We start from the raw sequence: 19,053 nt of genomic DNA on the forward strand, positions 1-19,053 counted from the left end.
CCTGTTTTAACTTACCTGATTTTGAGTACCTGTATTTTTGCTTCTTAAACACACAAGTGCACAGTGCTGCAGCCTATTTTCTTAGAAAATCCCCCTAATGACTAGCATTACAAAGTAGTCTCATGTCTTTCATTGGAAAGCTGTTGTTTTTGTTCAGACCACTGTCTATTGCTTTCCTCTTCCAGACTTCCACTGAAGAGATGTCATGGTTTATGCTCCATTCTTTAAATTCAGCAGACAAGCTTCTCACATCTGGTCAATTACCTGTGTCCTACTTGCCCTTTCTGTCTAATCCCTCTCTTATATACAGGTCCTTTCTGATCTGACAGTTGAACATTAAAAACAATGTGATGTTAGATCAGAGGCAAGCTGAATATAACCCCTGTCTGAATGACAGATGCCTGTGTTGTACTTATATTTTGCTTATCCAGCACAAATGCCCATGAAACTAATCTTTCAAATACATCTTTACAGAAATTTAAGTTAGAAAAATAATTTCTTAGTAGCCCTTTTCAAAACTAAAAACATTGACAAAATGAGTTTTGCATTAAAAGTCTATTTGTTGACAATGCTTATTTGAAGGTATTAGATCCTGTGGAATTCCTATTAGAAATGACAGAATAAATCCTGGATTTGATGCTTGGGCAGTGGAGTAAAAATAAAGCAACTAAAATGCCTCATGCTGTTGTGCTGACAGATGACACCTTCGTGTTCCATTTATGAGTGAATTCAGTGCTATAATTTTGGGACATTTCAACATGTAATTTAATCCTATATAGACTCAAGAAGTTAACATTTTTTTTTTCCCTTTAGATCTTGTTCTTCTCTTCCACTTCAACCTTTCAAACTTCTATTAAAAATAACATAGACTATTCTAACATTTTAATTATGACCAATATGTAGTTGGATTGTGAGCAACAGAAGAAGTGACCAAGAAAAGGTGTCCATGGAACAAATAATCCCGATTCATAGGTCTTCTGGGGGGCCTGGGATAGTTTAAGCCAGAGACATTTTGCCCTTGCACTGTTCAAAAAGGAACATTTTTAGAAGTTGTTTTGCCTCATATTTTGCCCCACATTTATAAATATTTAAGTTGACACTCAGGAGCTGTACTCTGTGCCTAACTCACAGTTCTCCAGAGATTTATCTTTTTTTCTTCCCTTCACTTTTTAGGTGATCATAACTGATTTTAATAAAATTTTTCCAAAGTGTGGTGGTCTGAGGAAGAGTACTGCACTGCAAAGCTACGGAAATTGTTTCCTGGGATTATTGAACTGTGTTTTAAATAATGATAGAATCTGAAGCACAAAGAGTGCATGACTGTCTATAAAAAATGAAGAGAACAAACAATGGCCCACTCCTCATTCCCAGATTGGAGAGCGATGCACTCAGTTATTAGGGCAGACAGTTTGAATGAAGACTGCAGGTAGTGATTCCCAGTTCTAACTAATTTTCATTCCAGACATTCCAGTTTTCTTGGCTTAATCCTCATCCTTTCAAAAGCGGCAGTTTTTCAGGCATACTGCATAATACTCTAGACAAATCTAACACAGTATTAACTGAAAATGTTAAAAATGTATTTCAATGTTTTTGCCCACACTAAGTATAAACCTTATGACAAATGAAGAAGAGGTATTTATAGCTATGTTTTTAGAGCTCTCAGAGAACATAGGAAATCCACACATTCACTCCATGGCCCCCAACCCACTGCCATTTCCATGCCCTTAACATGATATTTATTCATTGCAAATTAAATCATTATCATTTCTGCATTCAATCCCTCTGTAATAGCAGAAGCAGTAATCTAAATGGGCTCCTAGTTTCCAATGACATATTCATTAGGACTGAATTATGAGTTCAGCACATCCTGAAAATAGGGACTGCTTAGTATATTTGTACAGCTGTCATTTTGCTGCAGGCACAAACCATGAAAAGAATGACTGCAAAACCAACTGCTCTAGTTCTATACATACCAGATGTTTTGGTAACCATACCCTTCTTTCCTCCTCCAAATAGTATTTCTCTGGCAGGATTTGCCTGACAGAGCAAAGGAATAAGTTGATTTTTGGAAATAAATGAAAGAGAAGGTAGGGGATTCAAAAGTGTTGCATGAAATACACTTTAAAATTAACGTACAACAGAGAATAAAACCCACTTGCTGCAATATAATTTCTGTTTTAAAATTGTAAAAAAGCACATAAGTTCACATTGCACCATATGGTGTTGAGTCAAATCTGCTTTGTAGTTTTGAGTCAAGAACATATGCACCCAATGAAGTGGCAGTTGTTACAGAAAATATGACTGGTTTGTTAGTAAATAACATAAAAAAGCTACCAACAGCCCCTTAAGTGATTTTTTTTTTTTTCTTCAATAGATGAGTATGCAGAACAGCCACTACCATGAATGAGCTTTTAAGGCTATGTGATTCCTAATCACTTTAGAGGCCAAAGGAGCTGAATAGGTGTGCATGAAAGTCTGCACTAACCTGCTTGTCTAAGAAGAGGAGATCACATAAATACATTTGTCATACTGCAGGTGACACTTTAATGTTTCAATTCCATCGTTTTGATTGAGGAGTTCTCAGGCTGTCACTCAGAGAAAAGGAAGAGAAACAGTCCCTCTTTTACCAGACACATTTTCTTCTTTGATCATATATGACTTACATGTGTAAATCAAGACATGCATCTTGCAAAGTGAAAGCTAAGTTGGGCTATGCAGGAGTTTGCATTCACCCATTGCACAGACCACAGAGGCAAAACTGCAGTGACTTCAGCACAATGCTCTGAACTCCGTAGAGAGGTGTTGGTGCTTGGTACTGGGTGCTGGTCGAGCAGCGTGCTCTGGCCTCCTGGCAAACTGGTGACATTGTAGACTGCATCAACACTGGATGACAGCTCTACAGGTGGATGGGAAGTACATAAAGCCATACAGGAAAGGACAGAAATAGATTGAAGAGGATATAAGAAGCACCTAAAGAAGTCTCTGCCTTCTCCCTAGTGCATTGGCTTTTACTGTGATTGGTTTCATTCTGAGTTTGGGAGCAGTAAGAAGATATTTTGCATCTCTACCATGCCTCGGGTGAGGAACTGGCCACACTCAAATACTCAGACATCATTGGCTTCAGTACTAATGTTGTCTAAAACAGCGACTGCAGTTTCTGAAGAGTAGTGTATCTGCATGTTGTTAGGGATGTGATAAAAACTTAGACAATGGAGGGAGGGAGCCCAAATAATACCCTGCTCAGGTACTGCCAGGCCCATCCCAGGAGCCATCAGCCTATCTAAGTCCATCTGCACAAGCCCAGAGGAAGACAAGGGCACAATGGTAGGTAGGAGTGAGCCTGAACTGAGGACTCCTGTGGAAGTCCACTTTGTCTGGACCTCTCCCAGAGCCGCTCTATGAGAACCTGAGCCCCAGTGTTCAGGTGAGAAATCTGTCACTGGTATAGGGAATTGACAATTAACACTTAACACTTTAAAAACTAAAGAGCTAACACTTAGAGAGCTAACCCTTAACCCACAACACAATAGCCTTGCTTGACTTTGTGTAACTTATTGTAGGAGAAACAGGAGTTTGCTGAAGCCTTGCAAAGACAAAAAACCTTGGGTGCATCCTTGGGTGAACTAGATAACAGAAACTTGGGCACAGGACAGGATATATGCCAGTTTTAACCAACTTAGCAGTCTGAGTCCTAACCAACGCATCACTAGACCAAAGGTGACTGTGTACAGAGAAAGAGATCCAGGTTCACGATCACTGCACAGCTGCAACCAGGAGGAGCCAGAGGTGGAGACTATGGAAATGGTCTCCCAGAACTCACTGTAATAAGAACCACCTTCTTGGGTACAGGTTATGAATATGTATAGGCATTCCTAAAACTTTCATGAATATATAACACTTTACTGCATTTAACCAAGCTCACAGCTACTAGAAATTCACACATGTCTTAGGTGGAAAGGATTCCCCTGTGTGTCCAGCGCTGTAAATAAACATACCTCTTTACAATCTCACAGGTTGTAAAGTCATTTCTGCATGTTATCACCATGAGTCATTGGCAGCAGCTTTCTGTACCACCTTTTGGACTAAGAGAGCTGTTTCTTAGGGATGTGACACATTATGGGATGCAGGGGAAAGGAAGTTTGGCACCTCACAGGAAAGAGAAGATATTCAGGTGATTTGTGGAGGAACAAGAGGGGGAAAATAGAGTGATAAGCAGATCAAAAGGGCTGGATTTGTGTAAATAGTGGGCTGGTCAGTGTACACGTCTGGCCATGCCCTGTGCCTGATCAGGACAGTCTGTCCTGTCTTCTTATGAAATTTCTTCCTGGCTTTTTCTTGGGCCAGTGACTCTTTATTTTGTGTGTATGTGTGTGCATGGAGGTCTGAGTGTAGTAACTGGAGCCAGACGGTGGGTCAGAGTGCCTGCGTGTTTGTGGTGCCAGTGACTGCAGCAAGTGTGGGTGCGTGATTGCTAGCGAAGACCAAGCTGGTATACACGTGAAGTGGTCTAGGAGCAAGGGTGTAAGTGTGCCTCTGAGGGCCAGCTCTGGGTGTGAGAGTGCCTGTATATCCCTAAGGGCTCGGTCTTAGCACATGGGGCACTGGTTACTAGGACGTATCAGCCATCTGTGTGTGTGTGCATGCATGTGCATGACTGCCTGTTCCAGCAACTCAAGGAAGAGGGCTGCAGCTGTGGGGTTTTGTATGTCTAGGTGCCAGCAGCAGGGTAAGATGAGGTCAAGGGCGAGCTACTTGACAGACAGTGGAAGACAAACTACTCATGGGATCTACACTGCACATTCACACATTAGTGGATTTCTACCAGCTTAGCCAGAGAGGGCAGCAGGATGAGGTCTTTGGTGTTGTCTGTGTTCATACAGTGCTCTGAGTGTCTGTCTGTGATCCATGTGGCTAGTCATCTATATATGCAGATATGTATACACTTGTGTATATATGTATATGTGTGTGCTCTGTGTGCATGTCCCTGCTGGGAATACATATGCAGCCTCCATACCAGTTGGACCAAGGGTCATGGAGTGGTAGCAGCTTTCATTCTGTCAGGTTGCTGGATACAATGTGATATGTTTTTCTCTAATATATTCGTTAAGAATTATGTTTATTTGACCTCTCATTTCCTCACTCACCATTCACATTAAGATCCCAATCCTAAGAACAGCTTTCAAGTGCAGCAAATGTCTGATAACTGCAGGTTTTGATAGTGCTGGACCTGTATTTCAAGAACCTATAGCCCTTTCTGAACCCATGCCATTAGAAGCAGCTGTTTAAAGACCATCCTACTGTATGCTGAAGTGATCTCCTGGAGCCCACGGATACTGGGACAGACTGATGTGGGTACCAAGAAAACTAAACTTCTTCTTATCTTGCAAGCCACTGACCAGGAACAGAGAGTATAGAAATAGACTCGTGACAGTTGTGAGTCTCCACAACTCGTGCTCAGCTCTCCACGGGGAGGAATGACTGCCTTTTCTCAATTAATCCTGACAACAGAAAGATAAGACATGTGACAGCTGCTTTGACAAATACCTCGATCATAGTGCTTAATCTTTCTTTGGCTGTCCTCACAACCAATGAAATATGACTCCTATCTTCAGGCTGGACAGGATCTTGGAGAGCTAAATCTGATTGGAAATCTTGAAGTCTAAAACCTTTATGTAAGAGTCTACATAGTGTAATGGCATATATTTAATTAGAAAATTCTTTAACACCTCTAGGACACTGTAAGTGCTACTCTGATCTCTGCTGAGGGCAGTTGCTTTATTGCTGCCTTTGCTGACTATCCTTTTTCTTATTTTCACAGTCCTTATTCAGATCTTTGGTTTTACAATTCCCCTCCTGTAATCTAGTATGACTGTGTTTGAATCTACAAGACAATATTTGGTGAGCAGCTGATCTCTAACTACCTGAAGTGTTCTAGTCAGCATTTTAGCTTTTATGTGAATTAAGCATGAGTTTGCCTTCAAGGTTCTGTGAAATCGTGATTGTAATATTTAAAAACCTTCTCTTTGGCTTCTTTCACATCCTCGCCCTCTTTTATCCAAAAGAGGGCAGTCTATACCTGGCTTTCTTCTAATTCTTTTTGCCTTTTTTTTCCCCGTACATTCGATCATTAATTGCAAAGAAGATGATGCCACCTTTCATTTACAGTTCAAAATATGCAGATCTCCTTGGTTCATCTCTAATGAGAATCATTCACAAAGTAGGGAAAAAGAAAATCATTCACTACAATTCAGTAAATAATGAAGCACTTTTCATTTTCAGTTATTCCCTGCAACAAAAAGACAGGAGAAGGCTCATGGTTTGTCTTATAGTATTAACCTGCAAACAGTTTCATTGGTTAAGTAACACTTGGCCTTCCCCATGGTGGAAGGATAAAATCATTCGGCCTTCTGCTTTTGTGAGGTACCATACTTGGCCTCCCTCTTGATTTCAGTGCTCCCTGGGACAAGTATAGTCATTAAGTAACTTGTCTTGTGACTGTGCAGCAGCACCAGCACATCAGATGTCTGTCTGAATACCCAAGAATTCAGCAATGCAACCATGCTGTGGAAAGCAGCTGTTGCTTAACTCTGCATTTCGTCCTTCTGTCTTCTTTACTGTTGTGGTCTGTGCACTTGATGCCCACATATTTTGTCTATAGCTGGAAAGGAAGAATGCAGTTATGTGCCAGGCACCCCCTTGCCCATCCCAGGGCCCTTGCTTTGGTGGTTTAGTTTGTCTTTGGTCTGCAGTATGACAGGGAGAACCATGTCCATTCCCCTGCCTTTTACAGAGAAGCAATATGTGAAAGTGGAGCTGTGAATGACTGAGCACAGCGGCTAGTGCAAGAAGATGAGAAAGCTTGTCAGTGACAATTTAAAATACAGAAGCCTGCTTGTGGATTTTATTTTTTGTTAATATTAGATCTTAGTTTAGTCCCCTTTTTCTGAATGTGAACTGAAGTAACTGAAGAGGCACGCAAAAGGAGTTCGTGGATACTCACTTGGGATGGTCCATATGTTTGACAACCTGTGAATAAGCTCTCTTACACCAACACAGTTATACATCACAGCATCATGTATTTTTTATATACAGACATGCATATACGTACATATATACACATATAGAAACCACCATGCATAAGTGTGCACATCATAAAAACAACTCCTAGTGAGGTGCTGTGGTGACTTAGATACATGTAAAACTGCCTAACAGGCACCTACTGTATTAAAAAGAGGCCTATTGATTGATACTAGAAACCTAGACCTGTTCTTTCTCATTGATTAGTATAGATATTCATTAACACAGAGTAAATTAACCCCACCAAATCAATCACAAAACAGGAAGTTATCCATGGAAGTCTCTGCTTTAAAGAACATTTCTTCTACCATTACATACCTTGAGATCTCCATGGCTATGTACGAAGTCATGAGTTTTGAGTGAGTGGAAGAGATGAAGACTATACGTGCATGTAAATATAATCAACTTACTTTTTTAATAGTCCATAAAACATGTGTGGCTGGTTCTCTCTCATCTTAATTATCTCACCCTCAAATCTCCTTGTTTTACCTCTTTTAACTTTTTCCGCTTTGCGGATCTCCTAATGAATCACAGTAGGTCTTGGATGAGGTCACAGATTGCTGCTCCTTTCAAATATTGTCTATTTCTTAAAAATTTTATCAAGTAGAATTACAAATTGTTGTTCTACCACCAGTTTTCTGAACTGCTGAGGATTTATGACCAGATTGTTTTTATGAAATAATGGAGGAGCAAAAATGATAGTCTTGATGGCTAAAAGGCAGTTCTTGGGAATGAAAAAGTGAATGGATGGAGGGATCAGTTTCAGGAAGCACTGAAAAGCCAGGGGAGAAATAAGACAGTTATTACTCAGTAACAGAAATCATCCAGCTGTCTCTGCCTGCTATCATGAGCCTGAACTGTAAGTGTGTATCCCTCTGCAAATCGCCTATGAAACCAGCATGAACCTAAAATTAATTCAACTGCCTTATTGTCTCTCTCTTGATTGCCCAGCTAATAGAAATAGTGGGCATGGGAATTCAGGTAGTCCTTGTGGATCTGTCTCTCAGAATGATTTTAAGGATGATTTAAAAAAAGTGAGCTAAATTCTCTGCAGAATTTCATCTTATCTAATGATAGGTGCAGATTAATCACTGGAAATAAAACAGTTGACTCCCTCCTGTGATTGCAGCTGAGGGCTAAATTCTGTCATAGTCTGGACTCTGCTGTACTACATAGTTTAGGGGAAAAAATAATTCAGTGAATGTAAAGCCCATATATGAGGTAAGAAGCTTCATTTGCTTTCTTTTCAGAACATAAGTTAAATTAGAATATTAATGCAGGATCTATCAAAAAGAAGTGTTATCCCACTTAGAAACCTGTCAGTTATTGGCACTGTGGAAGTGACTCAACTACTTGACTTGAGACCTAGTTACTTAATTATTTCTTACAATTTTCTTTCATTTTCTTTCATCAGAGAAAAGAGAATATCTATGGTTTAGTTTACATCTGCCCATCAATATCTGTCCATTGACTTGATTTCAATTAAAAAGTCAACCATGTAAAATATTCAGGTGTTGTTGTTTTTTTTTTTTTCTTTTTCTTCCCCCCGTCCTGGTTATCCTTCATTGTCTTTTTTATTAGGGTTTTTCTATGCCTAAATCTATATGCATACCTATCTATATCTACATCTAAAAATCTATATTTCTATCATCATCTATATCTGCATCTTCATAAATATCTCTATTCATATGTTTTTTTCTTTGATTCAGTTTGAATACTTGCAGATCCAATTCTTAGAAAGTCAGCTAAAAGAAAACAGAGGGCAGCTATTTTTGTGCACAAAAAAGGGAAAATTTTTAGCACTTACTGTTTAAAAAAAAGTTAGACCAAAAGTTTAATTCTACATGTTTTATCTGCTGACTTTCCTTCTTTTGAGTACCAATGTTGTTTTACTAACTACTTTCTCTCAGTTCTCAGGGTCAGGTTCTACCCACCTCTACATCTCTTCAAACTGACTTGATTTCCATTTCACTATATGTATTTTAAATCAGCTCTGAATGGCTCTTTGACTGTTTCCACATTTTGTAGACTGGTAGTCAAATATCTCCTTTCACAAGTATAGGTGAAGCAAACCTAGTTCTTGAAAAAGCTGAGTTTGTGTCTTTATGAACTAAATTTCCAAGAAAAACTTTTGACTTCAGAAATGGTATTTGTCAGTAAGAGACACGCACATATTTATGAAGGTATATACACTTTTTAATGTATAAATTCAGGAGCTGCAAAAAAGATCTTCAAAACTGCAGACTTATACCTTTGGCTGCTCAGCTGCCTTTAAAACTTGACTCCAGATAGTTGATTTTAAGCATATTTACATTATTTCAAATTGAAGCACCTGAGGCTTCATGATCGTTTCAGAAAGCCTGTGCCTAAGCCAAAAGGATGTTAGTTCATTTGCCTAACAGGATTTCAGCTAAATGGGATAATGTACAAATTCATCACAGAACATTACCACTTGCCATATGTGCAAAGAGTCTGCCTTTGTCTTTGGCTATAGGCTTCTCCATATTCCCTCACAGGGTGTCAACATTGTGAAGGGATTTCATTTTTAAATCAAAACTTTCTATCTCAAACATACACATTATCATACATCTCAATAGTCCTGGAAAAAGGTATTTTACGTTAGGAAAAGTTTAGAAAATAATTGAATGGAGGTAATTTATGTGTGTATATATACACATATATATGTGTATACATATATACACATGTACTCTTCTAATGCCATCATGCAGCCCATACAGAACAACCAGGCCACCAGGCCCACTCAGCGTGGGTTTATGAAAGGCAGGTCCTGCTTGACCAGCCTGATCTCCTTCTGTGACAAGGTGATCCACTTGGTGGATGAAGTAAAGGCTGTGGCTGTTGTCTGCCTGGGCTTTAGTAAAGCCTTTGATGCTGTTTCCCACAGTGTTTTCCTGGAGAAACTGGCTTCTAATGTCTTGGATGGATGTACTCTTCACTAGGTAAAAAAAATGGCTGGGTAGCTTGGCCCAAAGAGTTGTGGTGACTGGAATCAAATCCAGTTGGCAGCTGGACAAGCAGTGTTCCCCGGGGCTCAATATTGGGGCCAGTTGTCTTTGATATATTTATCAATGATCTGGATGAGGGCATCGAGTGCACCCTCAGTAAGTTTGCAAATGACACCAAGTTGGGTGGAAGTGCTGCTGAGGGTAGGGAGGCTCTACAGAGGGATCTGGACAGGCTGGATTGATGGACTGAGGTCACTTGTATAAGGTTCAACAAGGCCAAGTGCTGTCTCCTTCTCTTGGATCACAACAACCCCATGCAATGCTACAGGCTTGGGGAAGAGTGTCTAGAAAGCTGCCTGATGGAAAAGGACTTGGAGGTGTTGGTCAATGCTGAATATGAGTGAGCAGTGTGCCCAGGTGGCCAAAAAGGCCAACAGCTTCCTGGCTTGTATCAGAAATAGTGTGGCCAGAAGGACCAGGGAAGTGATTGGCTCCCTGTACTCAGTGCTGGGGAGGCTGCACCTCAAATCCTGTGTTCAGTTTTGGGCCCCTCACTACAAGAAAGGCATTGAGGTGCTGGAAGGAGTTCAGAGAAGGGCAACAAAGCTGGTGAAGGGTCTGGAGCACAAGTCTGATGAGGAGCGCTTGAGGGAATTGAGGTTGTTTAGCCTAGAGAAAAGGATGCTGAGGGGAGACCTTATTGCTGTTTAGAACTACCTGAAAGGAGGTTGTAGCATGGAGGGGGTTTGTCTCTCTCCCAAGTAACAAGCAATAGAATGAGAGGAAATGGCTTCAAGTTGTGCCAGGGGAGGTTTAGATCCAATATTAGGAAACATTTCTTCACAGAAGGGGTTGTCAGGCATTGGAACAGGCTGCCCAGTGAAATGTTTGAGTTGCCATCCCTGGAGGTGTTTAAAAGACACATGGATGAGGTTCTTCTGGACATGGTTTAGTGGTGGACTTGGCAGTGTCAGGTTAACAGTTGGACTTGATGATCTTGAAGGTCTTTTTCAACCAAAATTATTCTATGATTCTATGATTCTAGAAGTGTGTATATATACACACACACAAATACATATCAATGTATATAGGCGTATACATATAACTCTCCCTACAAGAAAAAGAATTCCAGAAACTGTGCAAGGATTTAGTGGATTTTTTTTTTCCCCAGCAAGGACATTTTCTATGAGGTGTAAGGGCTGATTAGATAAGCAAGGAAATGTTTAAAATGGAAGAAACGAAACCTACAAAATCCGTTTTAAGGTCTATTTTGTGCAGCACAGAACATCAAAATACTTTGTAATGAACAAAGCCTGTACAAGTATGGAGAAAACGAGTTAGTGATGAAACAAGGTTGTTTTCTCCATTTAAAAAAAATTGAGAAAGGATGAATTTGTTACATTCAAGCTTAGGATACTTTAAACTTAAATGGAAACATTTTCTTAACTTTGTCAAGTGAGGATAAGGAAAGAGACCTCAGTGAAAGTGACATCAACTCAAGTCAACACTGTCATTTACATCTAAAACCACATTGGCTTATATCCATTTATAAATGGTCCATTGTGTTGATCTAGGAAGAGAGACAGAATGGATCAGGTAATGAATCAACTTGTGGCAGCTCTATGTGATATTGAAGAAGTCTGGAGTTCCAATACTTAAAAAAAAAATCAGTGAAAACCTACTCTGGAGAAGTTTTTTCAGAAGTTACAAAAGGGATTGTCTATGGCCTTTTGTGATAAAGAATATTACATTTGTTCATCTAGGAGAATGATTTAAACCTTAGAAATGAGGCCTTTATAGGGCACGTTTTGCTTAAAATTAATCACATGCATAAATGGTTTTCTGAAATGGAACCCAGTAGGAAACTTTGCTAGAATTTCTACCTGTTAGTAATATTAACCCTGTGGGATATATTATTGGGACAAGTGGTTTTAATAAATAATATGTGTTTCTTCAGGGGACACTCACTGAAGATAAAGGTTATGAAGCAGGGAGCTGAGCAATTGAAAATCTTGGAAATTTGGATACTGTTCAAATAATGAAAAAAAAGTTCAAGAACATTTGATCTATGTTCTTAACACTGCTACAGGTTTAATACCATCTTAACACTGCTTACAGTTTAATACCATCTTACTACCACTGCCATAAGAAAAAGTTACCCTACTGTAGATATGCCATTGCATGCAGTGTTCAAACATAGTCCTCTCAGAAGCTTTCAGTTTAAATATAATCAACAAAAATGGATGTGCCTCTATTTTGTTCAAGCTAATTATATATTGTAACTTAATGTATGAGAAACAAGAAATCAGGAATACTGTGTATTACTTTCACTGTCGGTGATCAAAATATTATTTAGTGCTTCCATAATTATGATATATTAGGAAAATTCATGTTCAGACTTGCAACATCCACCTGAATGGTGAGACTAGTAGAGTACACTGAGTTATAATAGAAATAATAAAGGAGAACAGTTTAAAACATGCTAGCAGTCTTTTCATTGATAATGTATTCAACTAAGTTTGTTGTTAAAAATCCACAGGTGTAAAGCACATTAAAATGTAACTGCAGCGACAGTTCAATGCAATCGTTACATATTAGGGCATATTTTTACTATTTACTTTTAAGATATTTATGCACCTGAGCAACCACATCTAAAAGGTCATAAAAGAGGAAAAGCTAAAAAGGCACCATAAATCCAAATGACAAAGAGAACAAGAGTTATGAGCACAACTGGTGAGAATTGTAGGAAGTGTATAAATGGACAAGGAACTGCTTAATGTTCTCACATACACATTTTCCACCATAGGAAGAAATCAAAATGTACTTACCCACAGGCTTCTGAACACAGCTGAGCTTTGACTAGTCTCCTAGAACATTAATCAGTTGCAAACTCTCAGTTGTTAAAGCGAATAGAAATTAAACAGTCTCTTTCTCAGAACTCAATTTCTTAACTTTTCTCAGAAAAGTTATTCTTCAGACCCCAATTGTTTGTCTAATTCTTAAGAAATTTTCGCTCAACCTTAATGACCTCTCAATGTCCAGTCCCTTCTCCAACATGAGTCAACTGAATTAGAAATTACAAAAAAACCCCTGAATTAAGAAGTTAACAAGCTAATAAAATACAATTACAAGGGAAAAAAATAACATGCTTGTGCCCTCAAAAAGGGGAGAAATAGAGACTTTGGAAAACCGATTAGTCACTGGGCTGTGGTTATTGATTTTACATAGAAAGCAATCAAATTCAGTAGTAAATTCCTTTCAGAGATAATTCTGTTTGAAGAGCAGATAAGTGTAATTGTTACAACACACTTTTCCTGTCTACTGTTGGCAGGTAGCACAACCGCATCAGTTGCTTAATTAATGAAAGATGGCTTCAAGCTAAGTCCAAGGAATTCAAAGACTTAAGCTTTGGTGTGAGTCAAAACCAGCACACTTAGGTTCACAGAAAAAAGCACAAGCAATAATAATGATCACTGTCACAGTTGCTGAAAGATTTCAGCCTGCTAGATTGGGATTTGAATATGTTAAACATGCAGAAGTTCCTAGAGAAATCTGGCCTGTCTACAGGCACAGAAAGATTCTCTTTGTGAAAACTGCGTGGTTGGCGATCATGGATCACCAGTGCATACTGAGAGGTGTTCATGCTGTGGGAAGAACATACCTGATATGTGGACATCTTTTGCAACTGAATCTCAGCAGACAGAAATATTGTAAGTGCACATTTCTGCCTTCTATGGACAAGTGACCTAGAATAGAGTGTTGCCAAAATACATGCAAATATCTCAAAGACACAGCTGAAGAGCAGTCAGAGTAAATCCACCTCTACATCTGGCAGCTGGAAATGAGATTTCTTTGCATGTGCTGAAATTAAGAGAAGAAAAATTAAAGAAGACTGCCTGTTACCTCAGGGAGGAAGGGTATCTGATCTGATCCCATAGAACAGGCTACTTCTGTGTATTTTCCACAGCTGGTATGAGGTGGAAAGCCTACACACTCCAGGCAGCAAGAGTGAAAGTCTCAGTTCTGCTCACTTCTTGAAAAAAATGAGAATGACTCTTGCGTACCTCTGGCCAGGACTTACCTCCAGCCATGACTTTACTCCTTGGTCATGCTGGGTCTTCTGTAGAGGTATTAGAGTGTAACCTCTTCCTCCTACCTTTGTAGCTGAGGAATACTAAAACCCTTACTTACCACATAAGTATTCTAACCACAAATGATGAAATAAATGCAGACAGGATATTGCTGCTTCTGTTGCACTATTTATTTCTATCAAAACAAAACCCAAAAGACCTAGCCCTGTTCCTCTAGGTGGCTGTTCTCAGAAAACAATGAAGCGGTTGAATTCCCAGGAAGCTGAAGCTGGTGCCCGGTGTTGTCTGCTAGTTCCCCTCACAGACACACAGCTGCCTGGGGAACCTCTTGGTGGACTTGGTTCCAGATCTTTTTCCAGAGGTCTTCAGATGTATCTGTCTCCATCACTGACTTCATAGGAAGTGTAGGTGTTCCCTTTAAGGAGCAAGGTGTCTGAAATGTATAAGGCTACCAACTTCAGCCATGTTCACTTGTCTGGTGTCTGCTGTACCACAACATGTTGAAGGGAGAATGGGGATATTGACTGCTAACTTTGGACATTTAACTTAGGTACTTAGGTAAAGTGGAGCCCAAGAGAAGCCAGTGGGGAGCGACAGAATTTTCCTGGGGTGACATGGAGCACCTAAGTAAGATTCCTGCTCTGAATTACCTTCTGCTTCCTATTGCTAAACTACTTTGATTTGTAGTGGCAAATGTCTTAAAGCTTGCTGTTTGGATACTAGTTTCTGAAGCCTGTCACTTTCTCACAGTAATTTATGCCATCCTGAAGATTCAAGGTGACACTGGACTCACTGCACATAAAATTTAAGTCTAACCATTTCTTGCTGGTCCTACTCTTCAATGATGTCAGTTAGTTATCTAATCACTAGCCTTTGGTACAACCATGCACCAAGTGCTATATTGTATGAAGTACTGTCAGCAACACAGACCTGACCAATAGTAGGAGGAAATAAAGTATTCTTTCTGGAGCATGGCATTTTATAAAAGCTATTCTTGGCCTGCTGACTGCCAATTGCTCACTGACTTCAGAAGTGCTACAACAGGCTCATGTGTCATATCAGGGAAGCTTTCTTCCTCTCTTAAAAAATATCCTCCTGATTTTACTCTGGCTTTTATGGTGAATCAGAATCACATTGATCTGTTCATGACTTGCATCAGTTTACTCATTGGTTCATTACACAACTCGCTTTGGAGATGCAACTTCATCTTTCTCAGGGGAAAATGGGACTTGTCTGAACCGATCCAAATGGTACTAAAAAGCAAACCAGGAAAATAAGATTTCTTCTGTTTTATTAGAAAAGTGTAATGTCCCGTTACCAATAATAAAAATTTAATGAAAAGCAATTAACAGGAGAAATAATTTTCAATAAAGGCAGTAATGTTTTATTAAGTCATACTTGATAGCTCAACAGAACTGTGTTTTATATTCAGTATTAAACTCCATGACAAAGAAATTACAGAATTTCTGTCAGACATAGTATGATTTATTCACCAGAAACATGCAGCAGCGGCTGGTAGTATCTTTTCTGTGACAGGACTAAAATTAAACTCAAGGCTTTCTGCAGATACAAATACCAAAACACCGTCAGCCATGAAGATGTCTGTTGGATCTTAACTCTGATGGTGATTAACATCCTGTGACGGAAGATAGTCGTACTTTATTTCGAGGTTTCATTTGTAAGTGCTGTACAAATGAATAATAAATAGACCTTTCAATTAAAGGTTTATCAGTTGCTAGTGCCTACTGGGTCTACAATCATAGTTTATGTGCATCTACTGATGTGCAGTCACTATCCATGAAATATTATATTCCTGTCCGAAATAAGGGAATAATACTTATTAATCACATATTACCCTTTGAGAACACATCCGGTATAAAGGCATTAAGGGTGATGAGGTAGCTCTTCCTACATGGTGCTGTCCTCCAGCAAAATGCCTTTGCCAAAGGCGGCAGGAATACTCCTCTAAATCTCCTGTTGCAGGCATCCCCAATGTAGAGGATAATCCCTTCTTATTTCAAACAATTCATATTCTCAAAGATCATCAGGTCAAAATGAAGGGATGAAACAACAAATTAGTGTCTGTCTGATCTAAGGGGCTTATGTGTGTAATTATAATGTTAACTGTCTTAATAACCAAAAACCGCCCCCAAAACTCCACATGCTTTATTATTCCTTCTAGCAATAAAGACTGAGAGGAGTACTAGGATAATAAATGTGTCTAATTTGGCTCACCCACCACCAAGAGTGTTGCTTATTTAGTTCTAGGAATGAGCTAGAAAATAAAGGAATGTTGTGTTCTCTGTTGTTAACTTTCACAGTTTGAGTGGTTCAAGTTTAGAGGAGATATTTTACTTATAGACAGCTGATTTCACTTAGGCTACATTAAGCGGATGTTAAGATATAGAACTTTACAGTGACACTTTCTTAGAATAACTGAAGATACACTAAATGACCCTTACAAAGTGAAATATGAATTAAGGACACAGTGTATGCTTAGAGGAACAGGAAAAAAGACAGAGGCTTGTCCTCTGAAGATTTTATCCCTGAAGGCATAAAATAAGAAATAACCAACTATACTTCTGTCCTTCCAGAATGATTTTAAGCTGTGGAGCAGTAAACCATTTTTATTTTCTCAGAAATTCTGAGCATAGTCCTATCCTCCTTTCAATGCTGTAATTCCTCTCCCGTTTGAGAAATACTTCAAATGCTGTTAGGACTTCCTAATTCTATGTTTAATGTCTCAGAGAAAGAAAGAAGAATGGCAAATGTTAGCTCTCATGAAAGATAACAGTTGTTTCTTGTGTTACTTTATGGAGATAGGTTGGGGTGTCACTGGTTGGAAAGGTCATGGAGAGTTGGGGAAGAAGTACTCAGGCTGACAGGGGAGTAGTGGCACTGCTGGGAGGGCAGGAGCATATATCACTGAGCTGTGTGGCATTTTGGCAGTGGAAAGAATGCTAGGAATGAAAATGTTCCCTAGAACTGGGATGAGGAGGAAACTGTGATGTTAACCGATTCAACCTGTCAGTCAACGTGCCCTCCTCCTCAGCCAGGGAGAGCTAATGATCAACGTATGGGTGACTCTCCACGCAGTTGCAGATAAGACAAATTTTTCCATTCCTTCTAACGTAGTATAACACGTATCTGTTCCTGATATCTGAAAAGTGGTAATTGCTACCCTACATCTACAACCATAAGCCATAAGACAGGCTCTGGAAAGAAGGTGGCACTCTCAACTCTGAGCTTGGTGAATGCCAGGGAGCACTGGGGGTCCTTGGCTGCCCTAAGAAGGATTTTATTTTCTGCCAGCGGCAGGTGCTTCTGCCACTTTGCTCTTCTACTGGTTAGAAAAACTGAAGCCAATATTCCCAGGACAACCAGACACATTTTGGACCATATTCACATTCTTAGGTCTTGTTGTATATATTGCCTCATTTTAAAATATCCTGCTGGGTGAGGGAACATTTTCTATATCTAATAGAGTGGGACTGTCAGTAAATAAAAGTCAGAATTAAATGAGGATCTATGACAGGAAAGGTGAAATGAGAGCTTCTCTAATTGTAATGTGATTTCATTTTGCCTTACTAATTATTGAAATATGAGCTTTGTGTAATTATACATGACTGGAAACAGCTCCAGCTAACACTCACTACGTTTACCCAATTAAATTTCACAGCATTGTGTTTGAATACAGCTAGTTACTCTCATTAATAAAACTAGGTGACAATAAACATGCTGAGCTTCTGAAAGGAAGGTTAGCATTTGCTCTTTCTCCTTCTTAGACCGTCTTGTTTATTCTCTGGATAGCAAGTTGCCTCCATACTTGCTTACTGGCCACAGGGCCCCCGGGAAAGTGCAGCCACCCTGTGCAACATGGTGATGTGTCCTGCACACTTTTGGCAAAGAGCGCTCCTTAGCTGGAGGACTGTGTACAACATCGTCCTCTGCAAGACTTGCACCCTCATGTATGCACAGCCCTCATGCATGTAGTGCACTGGGAAGACTTTGCTCCTGGCTAGCTTTGCCTGAGCTTTCAGCAAAAAAGAAAAGACAACAGAGTCTTTCTGCAAAAAAATCCCACAAGACCAACAAAACAAAATCGTAAGCAGAGTCACCTGAGAAAATCTTGTCAGATTGAATGATTCCCAAATCCTCTTCTCTCCTCCCTCTGCTCCTTCATCACTTTACCACTGACTTGAGAAGCCTGGAACAACTCCCTCCTTCTACTGAAACTTTATCAAATTAATTTGATGCTAACCTTTTTTGACATTATCCTATTTTTCTTCAATATTTATCCATCCTCCCACAGGTCATTTATGTCTGTATCTGGCATCTGTCCCAGTCCTCTTGGGTAGGTACAGTATGATAGTTTTAATGTGATTCTTTTTGCAGTGTCTATCTTTCTGCCTCCTCTGTCACTGAACTCATCCTATGGTCTCAAAAGCAGCAGTGCCTTCCTTTCAAGTCTCTTGGTAGGTATGCACGCACGTGTGTGCATACACAAACAGGCTAAAAAAAAAAAAAGGAAAAAAACCTGTTACTCTTTTAACCTTCTTCATTCCTCCATTGTTCAGAGTTATGAGACCTCCTTTTCCCCCTTCTTTATCTTTTAGTATAGTTCTTTTTGGCATTTACCAAGAAAGTCACTTTCTTCCCCTTTGCTCCTGACAGCGTAGCACACAACCCTCAAAAATACAGAGTTAAATATTAAAGTGTTTAAAATTATCGAACCAAGAGAAAGCCCACATATCACATTTCTTCAACACTCATACCAAAGACTCCGTGTATACCTGAAATTCACTTCATCAGCTACAAACTCAGTGAAGGAAACTAATAATTAGATTTTGATTGCCTTAATTCTTTGACTGGATATTTTTTCTTATTTCCTACAATACAAAATCTTCTTGTGAGGGACC

The sequence above is a fragment of the Nesoenas mayeri genome (assembly GCF_963082525.1).
Source record: "Nesoenas mayeri genome assembly, chromosome: 1".
NCBI classification, from domain to species: Eukaryota; Metazoa; Chordata; class Aves; order Columbiformes; family Columbidae; genus Nesoenas; species Nesoenas mayeri.